Source organism: Dipodomys merriami, unplaced genomic scaffold, assembly GCF_024711535.1.
Source record: "Dipodomys merriami isolate MVZ:Mamm:240054 unplaced genomic scaffold, mDipMer1.0.p SCAF_2165, whole genome shotgun sequence".
NCBI classification, from domain to species: Eukaryota; Metazoa; Chordata; class Mammalia; order Rodentia; family Heteromyidae; genus Dipodomys; species Dipodomys merriami.
The window spans coordinates 15,404-28,095 of NW_027203566.1; the positions used below are offsets into that span (position 1 = coordinate 15,404).

Here is a 12,692-nt window from a genome sequence, read left to right on the forward strand (position 1 = left end):
CTCAGCTGGAGCAGAATGTTGCTGTGGGTTCTGACTGAGCTGCCATAGTGGATTACATGGGACAGAGCCTTAGAACATCTTATCCTACCCACTACCTTTTGTGTACATATAAAGTAAATCTAAGCCAGGTAGTCAGACCATTCATTGGAATTCTCCGTTTTTGGAGGGGTGGGAGCCGTGGTTGGGGTAGGGAACATTTCAAGTATTTCTATATCTTGTTCTTCGAAGAAGGTACCCCCATCCCATTCTGTGTTTTATCTGCCCAGATGGAAAAATGATATCCTGTACTTGGCATTTTGAAACAGGTGATAAGTTCGTGTATTGAAGTTTTCTTCCATTTATTTAGTTCATTGTTTTCCCCAACCCTCCTTCCTTTTCTGCCAAGGGTCTGGATGCAGACAGTCTCCGTGTAGAAGCTCTAGGGGAAGACAATTCAGGGGCACTCTACTGGTATTTCTACGGAACATGAATGTATAAAGAGGATCCAGTACAAGGGAGGTCTAATGGGGAACTCTCCTTGAGCAGGTAAAGTCTTCAGTGTCAAGGCTGTAATAGCTACATGTAAAAATGTCTTTAAAGTTACATGCCTCAGTGCTGGGTTGTGGCTTAAGCCATAGAGCACCACTTTGCAAACCTTACGCCCTAGGCTCAAACCCTGGTACCACACATACATAAAAGAAGAAAGCTCATACAAACAAAGAAAGCTAGAACTTTATTTTCTAATGAGGGGAATTAACTGTATCAGCATTCTTGAAGGGAGAGTAATTTCATATACAAATAAAAAGGAGCAGGGCACCAGTTGCTCACACCTGCTATATTTCCAGACATGTTTAAAATATGTCCCAATCAATCTCACCCCTTATATCAATTTCCTTTCCCCCTTCTCCCCTTCCTACCATCCCAAAACAATTTCAACATGCTTCCTTGTTCAATTTTCATAGCTGCAAGCCATCTCTTTCAATCAAATTTATACCCTTCCAAAATATGTTTCAAAATTATGCACCCTTGGCCTCTTCCTCTCGGTCCCATATTGAACTCGAGTTGGAAGAGGCCAGTCCGGTCTCAAAATGGAGGTAAAACCGCCGCCCGGGTCGCCCCCAGCCTGACTCTGGCTGTCGCTCCTGTCACTGGGGGGAGGAGGGCCATGATCCAAAGGAACCAGAGCAGCTGCGGAAGTTGTTTATTAGTGGTCTGAGCTTCAAAACTACAGATGATAGTTTAAGAGAACATTCTGAGAAATGGGGCACACTCACAGATTGTGTGGTAATGAGAGATCCTCAGACAAAACGTTCCAGGGGCTTCGGTTTTGTGACTTACTCTTGTGTTGAAGAGGTGGATGCAGCCATGTGTGCTAGACCCCACAAGGTTGATGGGCGTGTTGTGGAACCAAAGAGAGAGGTTTCTAGAGAGGATTCTGTGAAGCCAGGAGCCCATCTAACAGTGAAGAAAATTTTTGTTGGTGGTATTAAAGAAGATACAGAAGAATATAATTTGAGAGACTACTTTGAAAAATATGGCAAGATTGAAACCATAGAAGTTATGGAAGACCGGCAGAGTGGAAAAAAGAGAGGATTTGCCTTTGTAACTTTTGATGATCATGATACAGTTGATAAAATTGTTGTTCAGAAATACCACACTATTAATGGGCATAATTGTGAAGTGAAAAAGGCCCTTTCTAAACAAGAGATGCAGTCTTCTGGATCACAAAGAGGTCGTAGAGGTGGATCTGGCAACATTATGGGTCGTGGAGGAAACTTTGGAGGTGGTGGAGATAATTTTGGATGTGATGGAAACTTTGGTGGAAGAGGAGGCTATGATGGTGGAGGTGGTGGCAGCAGAGGTAGCTATGGAGGAGGTGATGGTGGATACAATGGATTTGGAGGTGATGGTGGCAACTATGGTGGCCGTCCTGGTTATAGTAGTAGAGGAGGCTATGGTGGTGGTGGACCAGGTTATGGAAACCAAGGTGGAGGATATGGGGGTGGTGGAGGAGGATATGATGGTTACAATGAAGGAGGAAATTTTGGTGGTGGTAACTATAATGATTTTGGAAATTACAGTGGACAACAGCAATCAAATTATGGACCCATGAAAGGGGACAGTTTTGGTGGAAGAAGCTCTGGCAGTCCATATGGTGGTGGTTATGGATCTGGTGGTGGAAGTGGTGGATATGGTAGTAGAAGGTTTTAAAACAACAGAAAAAAAGGCTACAGTTCTTAGCAGGAGAGAGAGAGCGAGGAGTTGTCAGGAAAGCTGCAGTTTACTTTGAGACAGTCGTCCCAAATGCCTTAGAGGAACTGTAAAAATCTGCCACAGAAGGAACGATGATCCATAGTCAGAAAAGTTACTGCAGCTTAAACAGGAAACCCTTCTTGTTCAGGACTGTCATAGCCACAGTTTGCAAAAAGTGCAGCTATTGATTAATGCAACGTCGTGTCAATTAGATGTATATTCCTGAGGTCTTTTATCTGTTGTAGCTTTGTCTTTGTCTTTTCATTACATCAGCTATATTGCCCTGTGAATTGTGGTAGTGGTACCAGGAATAAAAAATTAAGGAATTTTTAATTTTTCAATATTTGTGTAGTTCAGTTTTTCTACATTTTAGTACAGAAACTTTAACAAAATGCAGTTTTGAAGGTGTTTCCTTGTGAGTTAACAAGTAAAGATCATTGTTAATTACTATTTTGTATGAATTTTGCTAAAGTTAACTGTAAAGAAACACCTACTGACTTGCAGTTTAAGGGGAATCTGTTCTCATTTCCAAACCATGATAAGAATGGGCGCTGACATGTGGAGAGAATAGATACTTGCATGTATGCATTGTGTGTTTTAGATACATAGGATTGGGTATTTAAATTAGCATATTTGTGAATTTAATAGCATTAAGATTACCTTCAAATGAAAAAAAAACCCTCAAAATCCCTATTTGTGCATTTTCCTTCAATGTAATCATGGTTTTAGTGTGTTTTAAGATTTGCAGAATCATAGCTGTGTTTAGAACATCTCCATTCTACATTTACCTTGATCACATTGAGAATGACTGCTACCATAGTTTTGGAGTGTAAAGCATGTCTGCTGCCCTCTATTTAAATTTGTAAAGGGTAGGGGATGTTTTCCCCATCCCTTTAGAAACCATTCTTAATTTTTGATTCAGGACCAATAAGTGTGCAATGTCTGAGCATATTAATGGATACCTGATTTTATTCTGTTTTTCCTTTGAGACCCCTGAGGCCTATAAATTTTATTACTTTTCTTTCCTTGGTTTAATTTCTCCATGCAAGTTTTCAGAGGAAGAGAATAAAAAGACACTTTATTGTCATATCCTTAAAAAAAAATTATGCACCCTCTACTATACCTTTGTCTCTGAGTCTCTTTTGTAATTTAATTTGGTTCAGCAGTATAGTAATGTGTATGCTATTTATTTATGAAAAGCAGTTTGTGATTTATTTATTTATTTATTTATTTATTTATTTATTTATTTATTTATTTATTTATTTATGAAAAGCAGTTTGAGATCTCTGATCAGAATTAAAAAGAAAAGAGGGATAGTGCTTGCCTAGCCGGGCACTGGTAGCTACTCAGGAGGCTGAGATCTGAGGATCACCAATCAAAGCAAGCCCGGACAAGAAAGGCCATGAAACTCTTATCTCCAATAAAACCACCAGAAAACCAGAAGTGGTACAATGGCTCAAATGATACAGTGCTAGCCTTGAGCTGAAGAGTTCAGGGACAGCACCCAGACCTAGAGTTCAAGCCCCACAACTGACAAATAGATAGATAGATAGATACATACATACATACATAGATAGATACATAGATAGATACATAGATAGATACATAGATAGATGGTGCTTGCCAAGCAACTGAGTTTTATTCCCAGCACAACAAAAAAACAAAGCAAACAAAAAGCAAAGCACTTATGTGTGCATATTTTTAAAAGATAAGAACCTATAGCCTTTTTGGTCTAACAGTATGAAAATATAGAATTTTAGAAATTTAGGATATTTTGTTCTTGCCAATATATATAGTTTTCATATAACTAAAAAGGTGATATTTTGTTTTCTGAACAAATGTCCTCCAATTGCATTCACTTTCCTGTAAATGACATGATTTCCTGTAAAGTATACATACATACAGTGCCAATACCATGTTTTTGTTACCATGATTCTTTTTTTTTTTTTTTTTTTTTTTTTTTGGGTCAGTCATGGGGGGGCCTGGGCGCTGTCCCTGCGCTCTTCAGCTCAAGGCAAGCGCTCTACTGCTTAAGCCACAGTGCCACTTCCGTTTTCGAGTGGTTTTATTGGAGATACGAGTCTCATGGACTTTCCTGCCCAGGCTGGCTTTGAACCATGATACTCAGATCTCAGCCTTCTGAGTAGCTAGGATTACAGGCATGAGCCACCAGCGCCCAGCTTACCCTGGTTCTTCAAGATAATTTGACGTTTGGTATTATGTTTGATGTCTATGTTTGAATACTGTTTGTAGTATCTTTTTTCTGTTGAGATCTAGTTTAATTCCATTTTGGTCTGATAGAATATTTCAATTTTCTTATATTTTCTCAGACTTCCTATATATTCTAGAAAGTCTTATGAGCTGCCAAGAAGAATGTGTATTGTGTTGTAACATCTATAGATGTCTGATGATTTCATTTTGTCTACACTGCCATTTAATGCTGCCATTCTAGGATTTCTTTACTGATGTTTTTGTATGGATAACCTATCTGTGAAAGTGAAATACTGAAGTCTCTCATTATTATTTACCAAAGTTTATAAGTTCAGAAATATTTAATAAATCTGAGTGTGAGCTATTTTGTGCATATATATTAACAATCATAATTTTTCTTCATGGATCATTACCTTCATTAATATGAAGCGACTTTGTTTCTTCAGACTAATTTTTAGCTTGCAATCTATAGTATCAGATATAAATATGGCTAATGCTGAACACTTTTGAAGTCCATTTGCTTGGAAGGTCTTTTTTCCCATTCTTTTACCCCAAGCCATGTGTTTCTTATAGGCAACAAAGAGTTAGGTCTTGTTTTAGGTATTGTTTTTTGATCTAAGTATCCATTATGTTTTTTGAGGGTTTTGTTTGTTCGATTTTTCAGTCATGGGGGTTGAACTCGCATCTTTCGATTTTTTAGTCATGGGGGTTGAACTCGCATCCTGGGCATTTTCTCTGAGCTCTTTTTGCTCAAGGCTAGTGCTCTACTACTTTGAGCTACCACTCCACTTCCAGGTTTCTAATGGTTAATTGGTGGCAAGAGTCTAATAGACTTTCTTGCCCAGGCTTGCTTTGAACCACGATCCTCAAATCTCAGCCTCCTGAGTAACTAGGATTACAGATGTGAGACACCAGAACCTGACTAGTGTATGTCTTTTGACTAAAGAACTAAGATCTTTAACATTCAATGTCAGTATTGAGAGAAGTATGCCATGTTTCCTGGCATTTTGTTTTTTTGTGATGTTTGCTTCTTCTGCGGGTAATTTTTCCCTAACTACCTTTTGTGGTGCTAGTTTGAAAGCCATAAATTCCAGTAGTTTTTGTTTTTTGTGGAATGTTGTTATTTCTCAACCAATTTTTATGGATAGCTTCACTATGTAAAATAGTCTGGGTTGACAGTTGTCTTTTGGGTCTGGAATAATGTCTTTCCAAGTCCTCCTTGCATTTAGTTATCTGTGTTGAGAAATCTGCTGTTTTTACAAGGAGCTTGTGATAGTAAGTTACTTGCTTCCTCTCTTTTGACATTTTCGATATTCTGTATATTTAGATAGCTTACTATACTGTATCTAGGAGCATTTCTTTTCTAATCTTGCCTGTTTGGAGTATGGTAGGCCTCCAGCACAAGGATGATACTCTATTTCTCAAACATTTTCTGCTATTATTTTGTTGAATAGGTTTTCAAAGCCTTTAGTTTTTATTTCTTCTTCCTCATCTATCCCTACATCTGTAGGTTTAATCTTTTGACTGTGTCTGAGAAGACTTGTATGTCTCTTGGTCCTTCTAAGTACTTTTGCAATGCTTTGACTGATCTAATTTATCTGCTCCAGTCTTTTCCAATATGCCTTAGAATCCAGGGTATCTTTGTACTCTTGGAAGACCTTCTTTAACAATGGTAGTAGTAGGAAGCAAAAGTAATTTTGAAATACATTTTTTTGTTTTTGTTTTTTTTTTGGTCAGGTCGTGGGGCCTGAACTCTGGGCCTGGACGCTGTCTCTCAGATCTTCAGCTCAAGGCTAGTGCTCTACCACTTGAGCCACAGTACCACTTCTAGCTTTTTTCTTTTTTGCTTATGTGGTGCTGAGGAATCAAACCCACGGCCTCATGCATGCAAGGCAAGCGCTTCACCACTGAGCCACCTTCCCAGCCCTTGAAATACATTTTGAAGGAGGATGAATAATTAATTAGCACACACAAGGCCCTGGATTGGATCCTCAACATCATAAAATTTTTTTTAAAGAATCTAAAGTAAGTAAGTATTCACAGAATTGCCAGATTTTATGCACACTCAGCAAAGTCCATCAATGAACCAAACCCTCCCTTTGATCCTACACAAATTTACACATCAAGCAATGCTCTAGAATAATGTTACAGCCCTAAACATTAAAACAAATAACAATATTCTTTTTTTGGGGGGGTGGGGGTGGTCCGGTCATGGGCCTGAATTCTGGGCCTGAGCGCTGTCAGCTCTTCAGCTCAAGGCAGGCACTCTACCACTTGAGCCATAGCGCCACTTCTGGCCCTTTTTTTCTGGTTATGTGGTGTGCTAAGGAATTGAACTCAAGGCCTCATGAGTACAAGGCAAACGCTGTACCACTGAGCCACCTTCCCAGCCCCAAAATAACAATATTCTTACCATGAAGTTTTTCTTGGATCCTGTGGGCTTCAGCTAATTGCTCTTCAGCAGCTCATCTTCCAAGGCCAGTTTCCTTTCTAGCAACAGCCAGATCATATTCCAGACTTTGTCGTAATGCTTCGCCTTTTTCAACCTCAGACCGCAGCTTGGCAATCTGGCTCTCATAGCTTGACAAGTAAAAACAAATTTGTAAGCTTAACAGATAACATTAAAACATGTTTCTAAGATAGTGATATCATGTACTTAACCATTTAAACTTCTTAGAAAAACTTGATTCCATACATTTGTAAGAATTCACAAATTTGTATTTTCTGAAACACTAGAAATATTATTGTATCAAATGATATTCAGTAGTTCCTTGCTTTAGAGGGAGAAAAAAACAACAACTCGTAAAGCCAGGCACCTATAGTTCATGCCTGTAATCCTAGTAACCCAGAGCTACTTTATGCAGAAGACAAAGGCTCAAAGCCAGCCCAGCAAAGTCCATGAGACTTCCCTTTCCAAAATAAGTAGCAAAATAAGTAGCAAAAAGCTTGGCTAGAGGTAAGGCTCAAGTAGCAGAATACAAGTAAACTAGCAAGCTTAGCCAAAAACATTTAAACTCTCATATGAATTGTTATACAAATAAAGAAAAATCATGCCTTTTAATGATAAGTAAGTACTTAAAGAACATGAAACATAAGTAATTAAAACTTATTTTCTCAGCCAGGCGCCGGTGGCTCACACCTGTAATCCTAGCTACTCAGGAGGCTGAGATCTGAGGATCACGGTTCAAAGCCAGCCCAGGCAGGAAAGTCCATGAGACTCTTATCTCCAATAAATCACTAGAAAGCTGGAAGTGGCGCTGTGGCTCAAGCAGTAGAGTACTCACCTTGAACTGAAGAGCGCAAGGACAGCGCCCAAGCCCAAGGTTCAAGCTCCACGACCAACAAAAAAACCCACAAAACTTATTTTCTCTACTTCTATTCTATAAACATAATCACAAAGAAAACTGCATCAAAGTACAATTTTGTTTGTGTGGGTGGGGGGTGGTCATAGGGCTTGAACTCTGGGTCTGGGTGCTGTCCCTCAGCACTTCAGCTGAAGGCTAGTGCTCTACCATTTGAGCCATAGCGCCACTTCTGGTTTTCTGGTGGTTCATTGGAGATAAGAGTCTCACAGACTTTCCTGCCTGGGCTGGATTTGAACCACATCCCTTAGATCTCAGCCTCCTGAGTAGCTAGGATTACAGACAACACCTGGCTAAAAGTACAATTTATTAAACATTGTCTATATTATTTTTTGTTGATTATGACATCAGTGGCAAAACATATAGTAATAAAAGTGGCAACTCTTGGGTCTGGGAAGGTGGCTCAGTGGTAGAGGGCTTGCCTTGCATGCATGAGGCCCTGGTTTCGATTCCTCAGCACCACATAAGCAAAAAGAAAAAAGCTGGAAGTGGCACTATGGCTCAAGTAGTAGAGCGCTAGCCTTGAGCTGAAGAGCTGAGGGACAACGCCCAGGCCCAGAGTTCAGGCCCCACGACTGACCCCCTCCCCTAAAAAAAGTGGCAACTCTGCAAAAATCATAACAAACTACTAATATATGATCCTCCATTAACAATTATGAAATAGGTCAGAGAGAACTAGATGATTTAAAAGGTCCTTTTTCTAATTCTAAAATCATATGATTTAATCAATGATTCATATTAAATACTTATGTGGTAAGCACTGTGAAAGATACAAACCAAATGTTACTGAACTACTGAGTCAAGGAATTAAATTCTACAGAAGGTATATAGGTTCAGTTTTATAAGAGTACCTCACAAAATCCAGTTAAACTGCTTACTATATCAGACTGTGGTCTATATATCTATCAAATAAAGAAAAGACAAAAGGCTGTGTGAAAGTAGTTCATGCCTATAATCCTAGCTACTCAGGAAGCTGAGATCTATAGATCATGGTTTGAAGCCAGTCTAGGCAAGAAAGCCCAAGAGTTTCTTATTTTCAATTAACTACCAAAAAAGCCAGTAGTGGGGTTGTGGCTCAAGTTGTAGACTACTAACCTTGAGTAAAATGTCTCAGGGACAGTGCCTAACCCTAAGTTCAAGCCCTAGGGTCAAAATCAAACAAGGAAAGAAAAGACAAAGGGACTTCTGAAAGACACATCAGAAATTACTACTAGCTGCTATTAATATGTATGTGGCAGAAACTACATTCTTTCTTCACAAATAAAGAACCAGTGAGTGGGGCTGGGAAGGTGGCTCAGTAGTAGAGTGCTTGCTTTGCATGCATGAGGCCCTGGGTTTGATTTCTCAGCACCACATAAGCAGAAAAAGTTGGAAGTGGGGCTGTGGCTCAAGTGGTAGAGCACTAGACTTGAGCAGAAGAGCTGAGGGACAGTGCCAGTTCAGGCCCCACAGCCAACAAAAACAAACAAATAAATAATGAGGTTTGGAGGTATGGATCAGTGACAGAGCATAGTATACACAAGATCCTGAGTTCAATATTCACCACAAGGGCAAAAAAGTGGGGAAGGAGAAAGAAAAAACCATATGACATAGTAATTTACAAATGTCCATTAGCATGTAAGAAGAGAAACAGCCAGGCCCCAGTGGCTCACACCTGTAATCCTAGCTAAGGATCATGGTTCAAAGCCAGCAGGGGCAGAAACGTCCCTGAGACACTTATCTCCAATTAACCACTCAAAAAAACAGAAGTGTTGCTGTGACTCAGAGGTAGAGTGCTAGCCTTGAGAAAAAAAATGCTCAGGGACAGCACCCAGGCCCTGAGTTCATGCCCCGCAATAGACAAAAATTTAAAAAGAAAAAAAATCACCTTATTTATAAATTTAAGGTAACTCTAATATTTTGTTCCAGCTTCATTCCATTACTCCCTGCCCATTCCCTCACCTTTCATAATACTAAAGTAGTTAGCACTGGATCCTCTTTTGTGTTAGTTTTTTTCCTTGTTTGGTTCAAATCCATCCAGATCGTTTTCATTTTCTATACACAGGCATTCTCCCTTTTTTTTCAGGTTGTAAATAATTCTAAATAGTTGTTCCTTCTCTATTCCTTGATCTCTCCAAATAATTCTGGCTTTATAGGTTACTTTAATGTCTACTGTGTTTCTTTGGATCTTTATATCAATACGCTCTACTGATGTCTCCAATGAAGTTAATTGATTCAGCTTCCATTTTTGTGATCAAACTTCAATAATAATACTCACATCTTGGAATCAGAAATGGTCTCAAGATGGGTTTCTGACATTGGGGGGCTAATTTAGGTAAGTCTAACTATAGTGAAGATCCTGCAGCAAGTAATCCACTAGTAATCCACAATACACAGCAGGACCACAGATAATTAAATTATCATGCAAAGCTGTTTAAGATGAAGTGCCATTTGAAACCAAACAGTTAGAAAATGAAGTAGAAAAGCAACTCACCATTATTGCATTATCTTTGCCAAAAGACTAAATATTACTAAACAATTTGCAAAAACAATCTCAGGGATTCAGGAACACAGCTCAAGACAGACAAAAAGTCAGGTACTAGTAACTTAAATCTATAGTCCTAGCTACTCAGGAGGCTGAAACTTGAAGGAAAAGTCTTCAATTAACCGGCAAAAAGCCAGAATTAAAGGTGAGGCTTAAGTAGCAGAGTGTCCAGCTATGAGCAAGCAAGCCAAAGAAGAGTGAGAAGCTCTAATTTCAAGCCTCAGTACTAGAAGATACTCAGAAAACTCAGAGAATTTCCATGGTGGCTTTTAAAGAATCTCTTATATCCTGTAGCCCTAGAACATACAAGTTCAAGAACCAGACTCTAATTATGCTGAACACTGAATTATCTTTAATGGTGAGTCTAACCAAGTTTCTCCTAAAAAGTTTCAATTTGGAGATAATTAGGAAATAAAGGACCTTGGTTGAGAGCTTTCAGAATTACATAAACCTAAAAATTGTGAACCCCAAGTATCTCCAAAATAATTTTTACCCATCCCTCCTCTTTGAAGTAACTAGCCTTCTACTGCTCAAAGATTTATTCATGACTACAAGAAGGAGCTGACTTATGAGTATTTCCAAAATCCACCTGCACTGCTGCCATTAAAAACTTACTCAAGGGCTAGGAAGTTGGCTCAGTGGTAGAGCACTTGCCTTGCATGCCTGAGGCCCTCGGTTCGATTCCTCAGCACCACATAAGCAAAAAAAGAAAAAGAAAAAACCTGGAAGTGGCGCTGTGACTCAAGTGGTAGAGCGCTAGCCTTGAGCTGAAGAGCTGAGGGACAGTGCCCAAGCCCAGAGTTCAGGCCCCATGACCTGACCCCCCAAAAAAACTTACTCAAATCTCAGTTTCTATAGGAGAAATGCACAGCTGACACTAGAGATAACAACATATATAACAAAAGAATTACATGCTTTTTTTTTTTTTTTTTTTTTTTTTTTGGTCATGGGGCTTGAAATTCAGGCTTCATCACTATCCCTCAGCTCTTCAGCTCAAGGATAACGCTCTACCACTTGAGCCACAGCGCCACTTCTGATTTTCTAGTGGTTTATTGCAGATAAGAGTCTCACAAACTTTCCTGCTCCAGCTGGCTTTGAACCTCAACCTTCAGATCTAGCCTGCTGAGTAGCTAGATTACAGGAGTGAAACATCAGTGCCAGGCATGAGTACATTTCTTATCAAACATTGTTACCTCCTCCTTTGTTTTTTCCCTGCCATCCCTTCCCTCCCATCTCCACAACTACATCCCTCCCTGCCCCATTTAAAAAAATTTTTTTTTAACCTACTGGTCAAAGCCCTCATTGTTTTTTTGTGTTTTTGGGGGTATAACTGGTCCTGGGGCTTAAATTTAGGGCCTGGGCATCTCCCTTTACTATTTTTGTTCAACGCTAGTGCTGTACCAATTTAGCCACAGCTCCACTTCCTACATGTCACTGGTTAATTGGAGATAGAGTCTCACAGGATTTCCTGCTCTGGGTACCTTCCAATGGAGATTTCCAACACTCAGTCTGCTGAGAAGCTAGCATTATAGGCACCCAGGTTCTGATTGCTTTTTGATATTCACGGTGGAAAACTTACACTGACTTTATCACGCCTCTGACTGAACTGGATCTTTGATTACTATTCTTACAAAAACTTATTATTATTATTATAAAGGTGAGGTACAGAGGAATTACAGTTACAATAAGTTAGGAAAAGAGTACTTTTTTGTTGTTGTTCATTGTGGGGCTTGAACTCTGTCCCTCAGCTCTTCAGCTCAAGGCTAGCACTCTACCACTTAAGCCACAGTGCCACTTCCAATTTTTTCTGTTTATGTGGTGTTGAGGAATTGAATCCAGGGACTCATGCATGCGAGGCAAGCACTCTACCACTGAGCCACCTTCCCAGCCCCCCAAGAGGATATTTCTTTTGGACAATGTCACCTCTTCCCTCTCTCTGTTTTTCCATCCTGTCCTCACTCACAAGTTATATAGTTCACTTTTCAACATAGTGAATACCACTGTTGCATTTGTTCACTAATGTTCTTTATTTTTATTATATTTCCCTATATTTTTGCTAATTCTCACTATGTTTACATCAGATTTAAAACATCACATGAAATGTCTATACGTATTATATATAATATATATTATATATAGAATATATAATTATATAATTATAAAATCACAAAGTGTAAGGTATGTTAGTACTATTGTGTATTAAGATGAATAATTATATTAAAATATAAAGGAAGGGATTGTCGTTAATTTTGGGGTAGTACAGGACTGGGGTTTGAACTCAGTGCATGTATTAGGTCAGTGTTCTACCACTTGAGCCAATACAATGCAAAATATTTTCATTAAAATGAATGTATTTGTCCTAA

At 39.1% G+C, this 12,692-nt stretch overlaps 1 pseudogene; it reads left to right on the plus strand.

The window, feature by feature from the left end:
- Positions 1 to 532: 532 nt before the first annotated feature.
- On the plus strand, positions 533 to 3,335 carry LOC138834491 (heterogeneous nuclear ribonucleoprotein A3-like; annotated as a pseudogene).
- The last annotated feature ends 9,357 nt before the right edge of the window (positions 3,336 to 12,692 follow it).